Here is a 15,476-nt window from a genome sequence, read left to right on the forward strand (position 1 = left end):
CTACCTTGAGTCATTTTATCTATGAGTCTATTGCACAGAAAGCTAAGCTATACCATATTACTTCAAAATCATGGACTTAAGTGATTCTTTAAATCTTCTTTTACTGTTATCCATCTTCTGGATATTCTTGCTATGTATTATTTCGCTCTAGACCTGAATTCTCCCAATTTCATTGCTAGTTCAAAGGAACTGAACCTTGAAATTTGGAACAAAAACAGAAAATGCTGGAAATATTCAACAGGTTTGGCAACGTCCATGGCGAGAGAAACAGAGTTAACGTTTCCTGTCAATGACCTTTCATCAAACCCCAAATTCACAAATAGAAACCCAAATTCAACATCCCTGTTTAATTTCAATGCTGATTGGTACCAGGGTATTTACTGATTAACACAACAGTGTCCTCCTCCCCATCCCAGTTCTTCATCACCAGAAATAGGTTCAAACTGGGCTGGTATTGTTGAACTGACAGGACTTGTCAATATATTCAATTTTATTTCCAAAAGTAACTCTCTTCCTTGATACACAATACTGGGCAGGAATGACTTAGATTGGACACATTTTTGAAAAATAAAATGTTATTATCCCCATAAACCTCAGATTAATCTTCCCTAATTGAATGCTAGGACAGCAACATATATCGATTTATCTCAACAATTTCAATTTCACAACAAATTTTGCTCACGCTTGATGGTTTTACACAGTACTTCTGCATGTAATTCTTATATCTTCCACTTCACCCCTGAGTAATCTGTTCAAAAGATAATAATTGATTCTGAATGGGTTAAAGCAAAATCTTTGAATGGCGAAGTCTTAGTCTGATTGGTCACCACACTGTGACTTTTCATATTTGCCTATAAGATCTTAAATTCTTAATATCACTAGTTTGCCTCCTGCACCAACACTTTTCCAACGCAGTTGGCACTGTAAATCCTTGAAGCCACTGTTACATCAAAGAACTACTTCTGGTAACCCTGTGCCATCAACACTCATGCGATCCCAAAAACAATGATGACCTGTTTAAAAGAAAGAAAAACAGAAAATCCTTTGTGGCTCTTCCTGAAAACCTAACGGGTTGAGTGCATGACGTATAGTTGTCAATTCCTTCTTTCCTTCTCCCACCGTAGAGAGATATCCATTCAAATTAAGGAACTTAAAAGTCAGTAATGCCCAATATATGTTTACATGCAACAGAACCGCAAAGTCTTTACAGTGCAGAAGGGAGCCATTCAGCCTATCGAATCTGCACTGGCTCGCTGAAAGAGTGTTCTACCTAGTCTCACTTCCCTGCCTTATCCCTGTAACCTTGCACATTCTTTCTTTTCAGGTAGCAATCCAATTCTCTTTTGAATACCTTGATCAAACCTGCCTCCACCAACCTTTCAGGAAGTTCATTCCAGACCCCAACAACACTCTGGGTGAAAAAAATTTTCCTCACATCACTTCAACTACTTTTGCCCATTATTTTGAATCTGTGCCCTCTAGATCTTGATGTACTCTTGAGTGGGAACAATTTCTCACTATTTACCCTGCCCATACCCCTCAGGATCTTGAATACCTCTATCAATGCAAAAGTGTGGCTTAGTGAAGATCTAAGAAGAGTTAATCTGGTACTAGAAAAAATTAAAAGCAGCTACCTGTGGCAGGGGTTAACTCTTTGCCGTGAAAAGAATGTAAACCCAAACCCTTATCGAATGGAGAAGAACCAAACTCCCATTTTGTTTTTCTTTTACATCTCTGTGCTGTTAAAAGATGCACAAAGATCCTAATACAATTGCACTCGGGAAAATAAATATTCTGTGAAACAGTTGTTTGGTGATACAGAAGCTGAGTGTTGCTGAACAAAGATGCATTTTTGTTGAAGCTTTTCATCTTGCACTCATCAGGTCATTTGAAAAGAATACAAATCCAAGGGAGGTAACAAATCTATACTGTATGAGAAGAGAGTGCTAATTTGTCAACCATCAGTCACCATCAATTGGTACGTTCTCCACGGCAACACCTCTACCAATCAGAGTCCACTTGCCAACCAATCAGCACTCTCTTCTCATACAGTATATATTTGTTGTCTCCCTTGGATCTGTATTCTTGCAAAATGTCCTGATGAGTGCAAGACAAAAAGCTTTGACAAAAATGTCTCTTTTTTCAGCAATATTCTGTGAAACATAATTCTGTTGGGGAAGATCAATATTTTAATTTGTTCATTAAATCTTTAAAAATGTAGATTGGATCTGATCATTTTACCTATAAATGCTCCAGATTAAAGCTGGAATTTTACGACCCTGTTGCAGTGGTGACAGGGCTGTAAAATGCGACGAGCTGTTCTAAACTCCTTTGACTTTGGTGGGAATGTAAAATTCCACTGCCATAAAATTCTGCCCCAAATTCTGTTAAAGCATTTAGCATTAATTTAAGAGGTGCTCAAAATGTTATTAACTTTAAGATATTTAAGACAACTACAAGATTTCTCCAGATTGTTGTCATAGAGATGAGGGCAGATCCTAAGATTCAACCCCCACCCCACTGCTGCCGTCGCTTTTATCTGATCACAGTCAACCACAAGGTTAAAGGGGATTGGCAATTTGATATCTGCTGTCACATTCCACAAGATGCACTGAATTAACCTTTGCCATCAAAACATTTCTCTAATCACAATTAGACTCAACATTTGATTTTCTTTGTTATAATTTCATGTCTATAACTAAAGACTTTCCACATAAATTACAGTAACCAGAATTTTATAATAACCACAATAGATGTATGCATTTTTAATAGGTTAGTTAACCTCAGTAACTAAATTGATTCAGCAATAACTTAAACTTACACAACACAGAGCAGCAAATACCCAGAAAATTATGTCATCATGACTGTAAAAGCACTAAATATGGCTGAAGAATAAATTGCTCTTCACAACTGTAACATTGCTAGTCTTGAAAATGAGGGGTGAGCCCCAGCCAGTGACACTGAAACATTCACAAGGCTTTTTCCAGAGAAGGGTTGCTGAAAACAGAAGACCTTCTGTAGAATAGTAGGATATGAATAGGATCTTCCTCTTTCTCCTTTTCTTCATTTCATCATGAACACATTTATCGTTTTTCACTGAAACCAATTTTCAATTTCTGATGTTTGCTGCTTAACTGCATTCTGTATTGATTGGAAGGTTTCAGGAACATCATAGTCTGTGTCCTCACCCAAGCCGTTTACCTCCTGTACTATTCCTATCAATCATATCTGTTGGTAAATGGAAGGGGTGTACTGGCGCAGAGTCAAGGGAAAAGTGGATGCTGAGGATTCAGTTGACAGTCTCGGTCCTTTTCTCTCTTCACCTTCTGGAACCAATATGATTGCTTCTCCCACTCTTGGGGTGGCATTTTGTGGAGGTGACAGGAGTCTTGTTTGCCAGCTGGAGAGCTGGTGAGAGCCCCATGTCCCCTCTTTTCAGGAAAACCCATCATATTTTGCTCTACTCAGGCAGTTGACAAGGCAGTGATGGGCCTTCGCCGAGATCAAGGCCACCGGGGGCAGAAATCCTGCTTGCCGAGAGTTTCCAGCACATCAGAGGTTCCAGCCAAGACCTCGGATCAAGGAGGAACGAAGGCCACAGATGAGTGATGGCAGGAGGGGGGTCATAGTGTGGGATGACAGGACCGGGGCTGGCAGCAAGGGTAGCAGAGTGTCTCTCAGCGGGCCCCCCCTTCCTGAGTCCAGATCCCTCAATCAGGCACTGAGTACTTTTGAAAAAGGGAACCCCCCACAAATCACCCCCCTCCCCCCCACTCCACCCACTGCTGGGAGCCTGCAAGCCAACCCCACACAGGTTTGCTTATTGTGCTACCAGCGGCAGTGAGACGAAGCCCTTAGGTAGACATTAATTGCCACCAATGGGTCTCAATTGGCGCCGGGGTGAGAGACCACCCACAGACCAGACTTAATCAAGTTGGAGGCAGGATGGTGGCAAGGTCCCCACCCATCACCCTCCCACCTAATTAAATTCCCCCCACCACCCAACTTGTCATGGAGGGGGTGGGGCACAAAATCCTGCCCTTGGTTTCCACATTCCAATCTGATTCCACAACCCTTTCAGACGATCCTTACAATGCCCACAATTTGTCCTTTTCATTCAACGTCCTTCCAGTTTTGACATGGCCCATTCTGACAGAAACTTTAAGTGCTTCATCAGCAAGTTAATCCGAGCGCTCTCATCTCTGTTTCCCCATCAGATTCACGAACGCCTCAGACTGTTTTTCATATCTCATTGGATCAGCCACTTTATCCTCGCTTCTCTGTACGTGGAGGCAAGACACATACTCTTAACAATCATTTCACCAGTTTCTTTTTCATCCCAAGGCCACCATCTTTTTGGTTCCACTGACACGCTTCTCCAGCACCCATTCTGTCTCCTCCCAGCCCCCTTTCAGAACGTCTTTAATAAACATGTAGGGCATAATTTAGTGGTGGGGGGAATTTAATTAGGTGGGAGGGTGATGGATGGGGACCTTGCCACCTTCCTGCCTCCACCTTGATTAAGTCTGGCCCGTGGGTGGTCTCTGGCCTCCACTGCCAATTGAGACCCGTTAGTGGCAGTTAATGTCCACCTCAGGGCCTTAATTGGCCTGCCCATGTAAAATGGCGGTGCAGCCCGCTTCTCCGGCAGGGATCAGCTCCCCACCCGCCGGAGATTGGGTCAAGCCCGCCCACCCAACAGGCATGATGTCTGGCGGGAAGCGCTATGCACTTCCTGTGCAGGCGGGAGGGGATTCCCCAAAAGCGAGAGTGTGCTCTTTTGAGCATGAGCGCGAAAGAGCACACATCTCTCTGAGGCTAAGTGCTGCCTGAGGGAGATCGCTGACACTTTTAAAAATATTAAAAATAGAAAAAAAATTCCTTAACATGTCCCCCTCGTGTGATGGGACATGTTCATAAATTACACTGAAACTTTATTAAACTGTTTAAATCACTACATGAAACCTTGTCCCGCCGCTGGATGAGGTTTCATGTTTTCTCTATTTGCCGCTGGGGCTCCTGGCTGACCCGCCAATCTTAAGGTTGGACGGTCAGGTCTTTTAATTGTTTCAACGATCCTGTCCATGCCTCAATTGGCCATTGACAGGTCAGCGGGCCCGCAGCTGATTTTGCTGCACCTCCACCTTCCTGAAAATTTAAGTGGGGCGAGATGACATCGGGGGTTCCGCCTGACATCATCCCGCATCATTTTATGTGCCGGCGAGCAGGCCCCACCCTCTGCTTGCCGACGGCAAAATCCTGCCCGTAGTTTCTAATTCAGTCTGAATTTTTTTTAAAGGGATCACCAATCAGGTAGCCTTCAATCTTGTCCGATTCTATCCCACTCCATAGATCGCAGCTTCCAGAAACAGTACTGAAATGAAAAATCAGAGCTAATGATGCACCAGAGGAAGTAGGAAATGAGAAATAAGTTGGTGTTGGAGGAGTGGAGAGTATGGATAGATGGGGCAGATGACAAAGGTAGCAAAGGGTGAAGCTACAGAGTAACTTGAAGGTGAAGGATGAAAATCTTGAAGTTGATTCTCAGGGCAGAGGCAGTGGAGTTTGGCGACGCAAGTCTAGTAGAGACTGAGAATCAGGCCACTGCCTTCTGGTTGATCAGTAATTATCGAGGATGAGAAGAGAAACAAAGGAACCTAGCTGCATGGATTAGGATTTCAGTCTGAGGTAGAGACAGAAGGAAATAGCTTCACAGGGTGAAAGTGGTATTGGCAATTGTTTAGATGTGATAGAGGTTGAAATCGAGTCAAGCTGAGCTAAGGTTCCACAACTCTGGCTTGGCAGAAGTAGCAACCTGGGGAAACTGGAGTCCAAGTTCAGAAGTGCCAATGTTTGCAGAAACCAAAGAGGATTTCTTCAATAATAATAATAATAAGATAAAAACAAAAAACTATGGATGCTGGAAATCCAAAACAAAAACAGAATTACCTGGAAAAACTCAGCAGGTCTGGTAGCATCAGCAGAGAAGAACAAAGTTGATGTTTCGAGTCCTCATGACCCTTCAACAGAACTAAGTAAAAGTAGGAAAGGGGTGAAATATAAGCTAGTTTAAGGTGGGGGTTTGAGGGGAGAGAAGTGGGGGGGTGGTGGTGGTTGTAGGGACAAGTAAGCAATGATGGGAGCAGATAATCAAAAGATGTCACAGACAAAAGAACAAAGAGGTGTTGAAGGTGGTGATGTTATCTAAAAGAATGTGCTAATTAAGAATGGATGGCAGGACACACAAGGTACAGCTCTAATGGGGTTGGGGTGAAATAAGACTAAAGGGCATAAAAGGTATAGATTTAAAAATAATGGAAATAGGTGGGAAAAACAATCTATATAAATTATTGGAAAAAACAAGAGGGAGGGGGAAGAAATAGAAAGGGGTGAGGATGGGGGAGGGAATTCAAGATCTAAAGTTGTTGAATTCAATATTCAGTCCAGAAGGCTGTAAAGTGCCTAGTCAGAAGATGAGGTGCTGTTCCTCCAGTTTGCGTTGAGCTTCACTGGAACAATGCAGCAAGCCAAGGACAGATATGTGGGCAAGAGAGCAGGGTGGAGTGTTAAAATGGCAAGCGACAGGGAGGTCTGGGTCATTCTTGCAGACAGACTGAAGGTGTTCTGCAAAGCGGTCGCCCAGTCTGCGTTTGGTCTCTCCAATATAGAGGAGACCGCATTGGGTGCAACGAATGCAGTAGACTAAGTTGGGGGAAATGCAAGTGAAATGCTGCTTCACTTGAAAGGAGCGTTTGGGCCGTTGAACAGTGAGGAGAGAGGAAGTGAAGGGGCAGGTGTTGCATCTTTTGCGTATGCATGGGGAGGTGCCGTAGGTGGGGGTTGAGGAGTAGGGGGTGATAGAGGAGTGGACCAGGGTGTCCCGGAGGGAATGATCCCTACGGAATGCTGCCGGGGTGTGGGGGGGTGGGGGGGGGGGGATGGCGGGGGGAGGTGGTGTGTGTGGGGGTAGGGGAGCAGGGTGAAGGGAAGATGTGTTTGGTGGTGGCATCGTGCTGGAGTTGGCGGATATGGCGAAGGATGATCCTTTGAATGCGGAGGCTGGTGGGGTGATAAGTGAGGACAAGGGGGACCCTATCATGTTTCTGGGAGGGAGGAGAAGGCGTGAGGGCGGATGCGCGGGAGATGGGCCGGACACAGTTGAGGGCCCTGTCAACGACCGTGGGTGGAAAACCTTGGTTAAGGAAGAAGGAGCACATGTCAGAGTAACTGTTTTTGAAGGTATCATCATCAGAAGAGATGCGACAGAGCCGAAGGAACTGAGAGAATGGGATGGAGTCCTTACAGGAAGCGGGGTGTGAGGAGCTGTAGTCGAGGTAGCTGTGGGAGTCGGTAGGCTTGTAATGGATATTGGTGGACAGTCTATCACCAGAAATTGAGAGAGAGAGGTCAAGGAAGGAAGGGAAGTGTCACAGATGGACCACGTGAAAATCATGGAGGGGTGGAGATTGGAAGCAAAATTAATACATTTTTCCAGGTCCCGACGAGAGCATGAAGCAGCACCGAAGTAATCATCAATGTACCGGAGAAAGAGTTGTGGGAGAGGGCCGGAGGAGGACTGGAACAAGGAATGTTTCACATACCCCATAAAGAGACAGGCATAGCTGGGGCCCACGTGGGTATGTGGAACATACCTTGTTCCAGTCCTACTCCGGCCCCCTTCCACAACTCTTTCTCTGGTACATTGATGATTACTTCGGTGCTGCTTCATGCTCTCGTCGGGACTTGGAAAAATGTATTAATTTTGCTTCCAATCTTCACTCCTCCATCATTTTCACATGGTCCATCTCTGACACTTCCCTTCCCTTCCTTGACCTTTCTGTCTCAATTTCTGGTGATAGACTTTCCACCAATATCCATTACAAGCCTACCGACTCCCACAGCTATCTCGACTACAGCTCCTCATGCCCCGCTTCCTGTAACGACTCCATCCCATTCTCTCAGTTCCTTCGCCTCCGTTGCATCTGTTCTGATGATGCTACCTTCAAAAACAATTCCTCTGACATGTCCTCCTTCTTCCTTAACCAAGGTTTTCCACCCACAGTCGTTGACAGGGCCCTCAACTGTGTCCGGCCCATCTCCCGCGCATCTGCCCTCACGCCTTCTCCTCCCTCCCAGAAACATGATAGGGTCCCCCTTGTCCTCACTTATCACCCCACCAGCCTCCGCATTCAAAGGATCATCCTTCGCCATATCTGCCAACTCCAGCACGATGCCACCACCAAACACATCTTCTCTTCACCCCCCCCTCTTCACCCCCGCCACCCCCCCAACCCCCACACACCCCACCCCCCCCACCCCCCCACCCCCCCGGCAGCATTCCGTAGGGATCATTCCCTCCGGGACACCCTGGTTCACTCCTCCATCACCCCCTACTCCTCAACCCCCACCTACGGCACCTCCCCATGCATACGCAAAAGATGCAACACCTGCCCCTTCACTTCCTCTCTCCTCACCGTTCAAGGGCCCAAACACTCCTTTCAAGTGAAGCAGCATTTCACTTGCATTTCCCCCAACTTAGTCTACTGCATTCGTTGCACCCAATGCGGTCTCCTCTATATTGGAGAGACCAAACGCAGACTGGGCGACCGTTTTGCAGAACACCTTCGGTCTGTCTGCAAGAATGACCCAGACCTCCCTGTCGCTTGCCATTTTAACACTCCACCCTGCTCTCTTGCCCACATATCTGTCCTTGGCTTGCTGCATTGTTCCAGTGAAGCTCAACGCAAACTGGAGGAACAGCACCTCATCTTCTGACTAGGCACTTTACAGCCTTCTGGACTGAATATTGAATTCAACAACTTTAGATCTTGAATTCCCTCCCCCATCTTCACCCCTTTCTATTTCTTCCCCCTCCCTCTTGTTTTTTCCAATAATTTATATAGATTGTTTTTCCCACCTATTTCCATTATTTTTAAATCTATACCTTTTATGCCCTTTAGTCTTATTTCACCCCAACCCCATTAGAGCTGTACCTTGTGTGTCCTGCCATCCATTCTTAGTTAGCACATTCTTTTAGATAACATCACCACCTTCAACACCTCTTTGTTCTTTTGTCTGTGACATCTTTTAATTATCTGCTCCTATCACTGCTTACTTGTCCCTACAACCACCGCCCCCCCCCCGACTTCTCTCCTCTCATCCCCCCACCTTAAACCAGCTTATATTTCACCCCTTTCCTATTTTTACTTAGTTCTGTTGAAGGGTCATGAGGACTCGAAACATCAATGTTGTTCTTCTCCGCTGATGCTGCCAGACCTGCTGAGTTTTTCCAGGTAATTCTGTTTTTTTTTAAGGATTTTTTCAATTTTGCCAGTAATTAGCTAGAAGAAATGTTGGCTGATCCACATCTTAATGCTGGATTCGGAGTTGAAGAGAGTGATCACAGCCATGGAATGGATAGAGGATGCAGCTGAGTGTCATTAGTGTACAAGCTTCCAGTCAAAGGGCAGCACATAAATGACAGATGACATCGCTAGGATTGAACCCTGACATGCCCAATAGATGATCAATGTGCATTTATTGGAGGACATGAAGGGCTAGATTTCAACTTGCTGCCTCGGTGCAAAACTGGTGGTACGGCTCAGGCAGTCATTATAGAAATACTGATTTTCATTTCCTTTGATTTCAGTTCCAATGACAATCAAGCAGTTGCTACAATAACCCCGTCAATCTGCATTGCCAGTTTTGCGCCTGAGTGGCAAGTTGAAAATCGACCCCAAAGTGTCTATGATGTGATGGTAGGAGTGGAGCCTTGAGACTGCAGTGCCACAGAGGAACACTGTGCAGAAAGATGTTTGAAGAGGGTGGAATGGTCAATGACGAGGAACACAAAGAAAGTGATGAAGAACATAAGAAGGGACCATTGCTGTTATAACAGACTGCTGCCTTTGACCAGGATGGTCACAGGTGGTACTAACATAGTAAAGTCTGGTTGGCAGGCTTTGAACAAGAAGATGTAGGAGTGTAATTGCAAGACAAAACTTTAGACAAAGAAAGGATAGTTTTACCCAAAAGCATTTGATTATTTAATTTTTAATGATTCTGTTGAACAAGCTTTAGTTTAGATCTGGAACCACCTTAATTAAAACATAGGGAAGATAGATGTAACTGTGAATATCCTAAGCTATGAAGTGCTAGCCATGATATTTGCTTTGTTAAATCTCAACAATAAACAAATATGCTGAGGGACATGGTACAGTAAAATACTGAATCCACTAGTTTGGCAGCTGAGCACATTGACATTTTTTGATTGGCTCGAAGATAAATCCTCAAAGATAAGATACCAGCTGGCATGTGAATACTTATGGACACATTTGAACATTTGCTATTGATATGTCATCTAACATGAAAAATCTGTTACCTTGCAAAAGGCCTGTTTCCTGAGTATGTAAATAACTAACAGTTATCCCAGGAATAATGTCATTCAGATTTGTGGCTGCAAACATAATGTTCTGTCAGCTTGGCTCAGTTAGTATCACTTTTACCTGTGTCTGTTGTTTTGGGACCCACACCAAGTTCTGAGCTGATTATTCAGCTTTATACCCCAGTATCCTGTTGAAGGGTGACATTTATTGAAAATGTACTTATCAGCTAGGATATCAAACTGAGTCCCATCTGCCTATTCTGGCAATTCAAGTAGATGAAAAAGATCAAGTTAAAGTGTTGTTTTCAGAAAAGTCTTGGCCAACATTTTCTTCACGGTTAAAACCTCCAATAAGTAAATGAATTGATCATTCAACTATCTTATTGCATTTTGTGAGACATTGCTGGTGGAGAATGGCTGCTGTATTTATCTGTGTAACATTCATTGTATTTTAAAATAGAAAATTGTGTGAAATGCTTTGAGATTTTGAGATGAAAAGTACAATATAAATGTAAATATTATCTTCAGATTGTGACAGAACACATGGACATGCCATAGAACACATAGTCATAGAGAGCTTGACAGGGTTGAGCAGAACAAAGGCCAATGTACACTGATCCATTATACTTGAATCTCCAAGAAGATTGCTCAACCTTCATGAGACATTCTTCATTCAAATCCACTTTGACAAGCACATTTTGAACTGCTGCAGTTAATCAAAACCAACCTCCTGTCAAAATAGACTCATCTAATAAATGTTTTTATTTTAAAAACCAACATATCAAACCTTACTTTGTGCATTACCAAAGGAAACTGTTGGATCAATTCTGCTGCCATCTACTGTCAGCACCAGGAAATACATGGACATACTGCTGATCAGAGCTCCACCAAAATTGGTCTTAACATAAACAGCATATCAATCCCAGCATCAAAAGATACTGAGCAATCCCAGTTCCCACACTCAGACTTGTTGATGATTTCTCAGAGACAGTGCCAAATTAGTAGCTGTTATTGGAGGTTTTGCTTATGATTTTAAATCTGCTTAACTGGATTGAGCCTGTGCCTGACTTATTTCACAGAACCCTTGCAGCTTGTAGAGAGGATAGTTTCATCCCGCCATCCACTGTAGCATCTGGTTCCCATTCTTCAAGAGAAGAGGTGGCTCTCAGTGGAAGGCATGGTGAACCAGCTAGCTGTAGAATGTGTGCCAAATTAAAAGTACGGTTTCAAAAGTGCCCAAAACATCTTCTAGACTAATGTTACTAAGCAGCTGGTGGGACAGTTGGTTCTTTACTGTTTTAAAGTAGGTTTTCAGCATTTGGATGCCAATGGGTAGACAGTTGTGCATATATTTAAGTACATACATGCACAGCACCACTTTGCTTGAGCACAGATGGGTGAGAGATGGAGGTATAAACTGATACTTCAAACCTGCAATGCAACTGTAGCATCAGAGATGAGCATCCAATTAATGAAAACTCAGCCAATAGTCCAGTTGGTTAGATGTGTGTTTAATGAACAGTTCTGGAGTGATCTGATTCTACATAAATGGTACACTTCCAGGAACCTTTCCAAAACTGTAAACTCCTGAATATTGCTTTGTTTTAGCAGGTTAAATTATCATGGAACTAATGACATCCAGAGGAGCTCAACAAGGTCAAGCAATTGTCAACAGGTTTACATTGTTACCCAGCTCAATGGACAAAGCATTGTTATTAACAGGATAATGATACTCCAGACCAGACGACGTACTCATGTTGTTTTCAAGCTTATCACAGTATTAGTGAAGCTTATTATTAGGAGATTTCACACAAGTGAATATTGAGTGCTTCATTAACTCAATATTGGTAAAGGCTTTTTCCTGAAACAGTGACTAAATCACTTAACATACAATCATTAGAAAACAACAGAGTTGCCAAGTGCAGCAAAGCACTAGGGTAGATTTTCAATTTGCCATGCAATTAAATTGAAAATAGATTTGTTCATAGAAACATAGAAAATAGGAGCAGGAGTAGGCCATTTGGCCCTTCAAGCCTGCTCTGTAATTCATCATGATCCTCTATGTTACAGTCATAGTTGAGCTTATAAGGTACAGGACATGCAACCACTACATGGAATTGAAGTAGCTAGTTGACTAATATACCTTGGCTATTTTTCTGCTTTTACTGAGCAATGGAACTATATACTCAGGTAAATTCTGATGCATTTGGAAATGAGCACAATTAGAATGTTACTGTGCATGTATGTCATTCTTCCTTCCCTCTGAGGGTTTTTTTAAGGTGATAAGCAATCATGTCAGACAGAAGATCATGTACACAACTATTCACGCTCCTATAAACATCGCAGTTTCTTCACCTCCATCAAATCTACTCTGAAGGTGCCTCTTTCTGTGCCAGAGCTTCTGAAAGACCCTCCTTTTTCCTCAGTAGAGGATTCCCCTCTGTAGCAGTCAACAAGACCTTTGACTGGGTCAGTGTTCCATTTTCTGCACTTCCCCTCTGATCCCTTCCCCTCCTTTCACAACCATGAGAGAAGTCCATCCTACCCCACCAGCCTCCCCACATGCCAGATCATCTTCTGCTATTTCCAATTAATAATTACTCAGGGTATTTTCACACATAAAAAATGTTTTACTTAAGCCTTTTATTTTCTAAATGCTGTTAAAGCAACATCCCAAAGGTATAACAATAGTGCCTTTGTACGAGTTTACAATTTTGTTACAAAGGGCACTATCTCTCCCCACTCCACCCCACCAGTGCAGCTCCCCCTACTCAAGACCGACTTGATGAGTTTATGTATAATACATTTGCATTCCATGCTCCTCCATCCCTCTTCCTGTGCAATGCAATGGCATGAATAAAAGGCTAATTTTGCAATCCAAGAGCAAGTGTAGGATTTTTTAAAAATTGGCCAAATATATCCATGACTACAAGTTGTTACCATGTAAAATTTTTACGAATGCTCAAAAAATGAACATACCACGTTCAAAAGACATATTAAGTTGGAATACTGGACTCAATCTGTGATTCATGCTGAGAGTCTAGTCACAGAATCACACAGCGCATAAGAGCCTATTTGGCCCATCGAGTCTGCACCGACAGACTCTACTCTATAGTCAATCAGATTATTTTATTATGCTTAAGTAAAGATTGATAATGTTGAATCATAGACATAGAGGAAGAGTCTTAGCTATAAAACCACAAGAGCTAGCAGTAAGAATAGAAATGAACAGTTCAAATGTAATGGAAAAGGTCCAGAATTAACGCAACTTAAATTGTATCCTCACAGAATTATCTCTTATAACGTAACTTTTTAATTAAATTTTTTTAAATATTTATTAGTGTTGTGCAATAAAGATTCTTCAGATCATTCCAATTGTAACCATTCCAAAAAGAATTTGACTTCGCAGGTATTTCTTTGGAAGGCTGTTGGCAATGAAAAATAATTAGTCTAGTTGATCTGCTATCAATCAAATACACAGGTGATAAACAATGTCCATGCCAATAAGTTAAAAAAATTAATCCTGTGTGTGCTAAGAATTACATTAGCAGCCGATTTAAGATTATCAGTCAGGCTCACGAAGTGACTCACTTACGTTTGCTAGAAGCTGCATTTATTCATACGCAGGGCCCTGTCCTCAACAAGCAGAAAGAACATGTCCAGGAGTTGTGCCCTTTTCTACTAAATAAAAGCATGAGTGAGAACAGTTCCCTAGTGCATTCCCATGGCAGACCTTGACCAATCAGAGTGGACTTGCCTTCTTTGGAATTTAAATAAAAGCTTGGGGGGTAACTGTTTCGTGGATTTTCCATGGCAATGCGATGACCAATCAGATTCCACTTTCCAACCAATCAGCACCCTTTTCTCAGGCAGTATAAATTATTGTTCCCTTTGAAATTTGGTACTCCTGCATCTGTCCTGATGAGTGCAAGATGAAAAACTTCAACAGCATGTCTTGTTTTTCAGCAATAAACTTCTGCTATTAAGCATTATGCCTAATATTATTGAAGAATGTCATCTAATCAAGAAAATTAACGGCAGTCCATGAAATCCAGTTCTAAAAATTTCACTAGATTCAATGTAAAAAGATTGAACCCTAGAAATTGCTGTCAGGAAAGCTATGTACAAATGCTTACAACCTCAATCTGTTTATTTTAAACAGCTTCATATCTGCATTGAAATAACAGGAAAATGTGTATCATATTAACACTGTAATTGTTAATGATAATTTCCAGGCCTTAGTTCAGTTTCAGTTTGATTCTGTGTTGTTTTCAGTATTTATACATAGCTTCATTTCAGAGATGCATAGCCCACTTAAAAGTACGTGAAAAATCTTCTAAGTAATTACAGTCTGTTACTGTACAAGTCAGAAATTTGAAAATGTGCCTCACAAAAGTCCTGGAGTAGAGTTTGAACAATGCTGCAAGAATTTCCTGTAAATTTAATTTGCAAGAACTTGTTAATATCTGCTGCTGCTAGGGAATACGTGATAATATGCATGTTCAAGAAACTTAAAGCAATTAGTTTTGAGTTATATAAAGGAAAAGAAAAATATCAGGTTCAGCATTAAATCAATTTTAGTTGACTATAAAGGCGATCCTTCACAGTCAATGATCTATTGCAGTGACTATTCCATAGTAAGACTGATCACTTAAATGAAAGACACTACAACAGGCAATACAACAGACTTACTTTTGAAAAAGCAAGTTAAAAGGCCTATTTTCAAATTCCTCCAATGACCTCACTTCTTCCTATCTCAGTAATCGACAATCTTACAATGCTCTGAGGATTCTGTGATCCGTCAACACTGGCTTCTTTTGCATCCCCCACTTCTTTCACTTCAGCAGTGGTAGTTGTGCCTTCAGCCATCCAGGTGATAGGCTCTGGTGAGACCACACTGGATTATCAAGTTCAGTTCTAAGCACCACACTTTAGGAAGGATGCATTGACCTTAGAGAGAGTGCAGCATAGATTTGCTGGAATGATACCTGGACTCCAAGGGTTCAATTATGAGAAAAGATCACACAAACTAAAGTTTTATTCCTGAGAATTTAGATGATTAAGGAGTGATTTGATCAAAGTTTTCAAGATA

This window comes from Carcharodon carcharias, chromosome 13 (genome assembly GCF_017639515.1).
Source record: "Carcharodon carcharias isolate sCarCar2 chromosome 13, sCarCar2.pri, whole genome shotgun sequence".
In the NCBI taxonomy this organism is placed as follows: Eukaryota; Metazoa; Chordata; class Chondrichthyes; order Lamniformes; family Lamnidae; genus Carcharodon; species Carcharodon carcharias.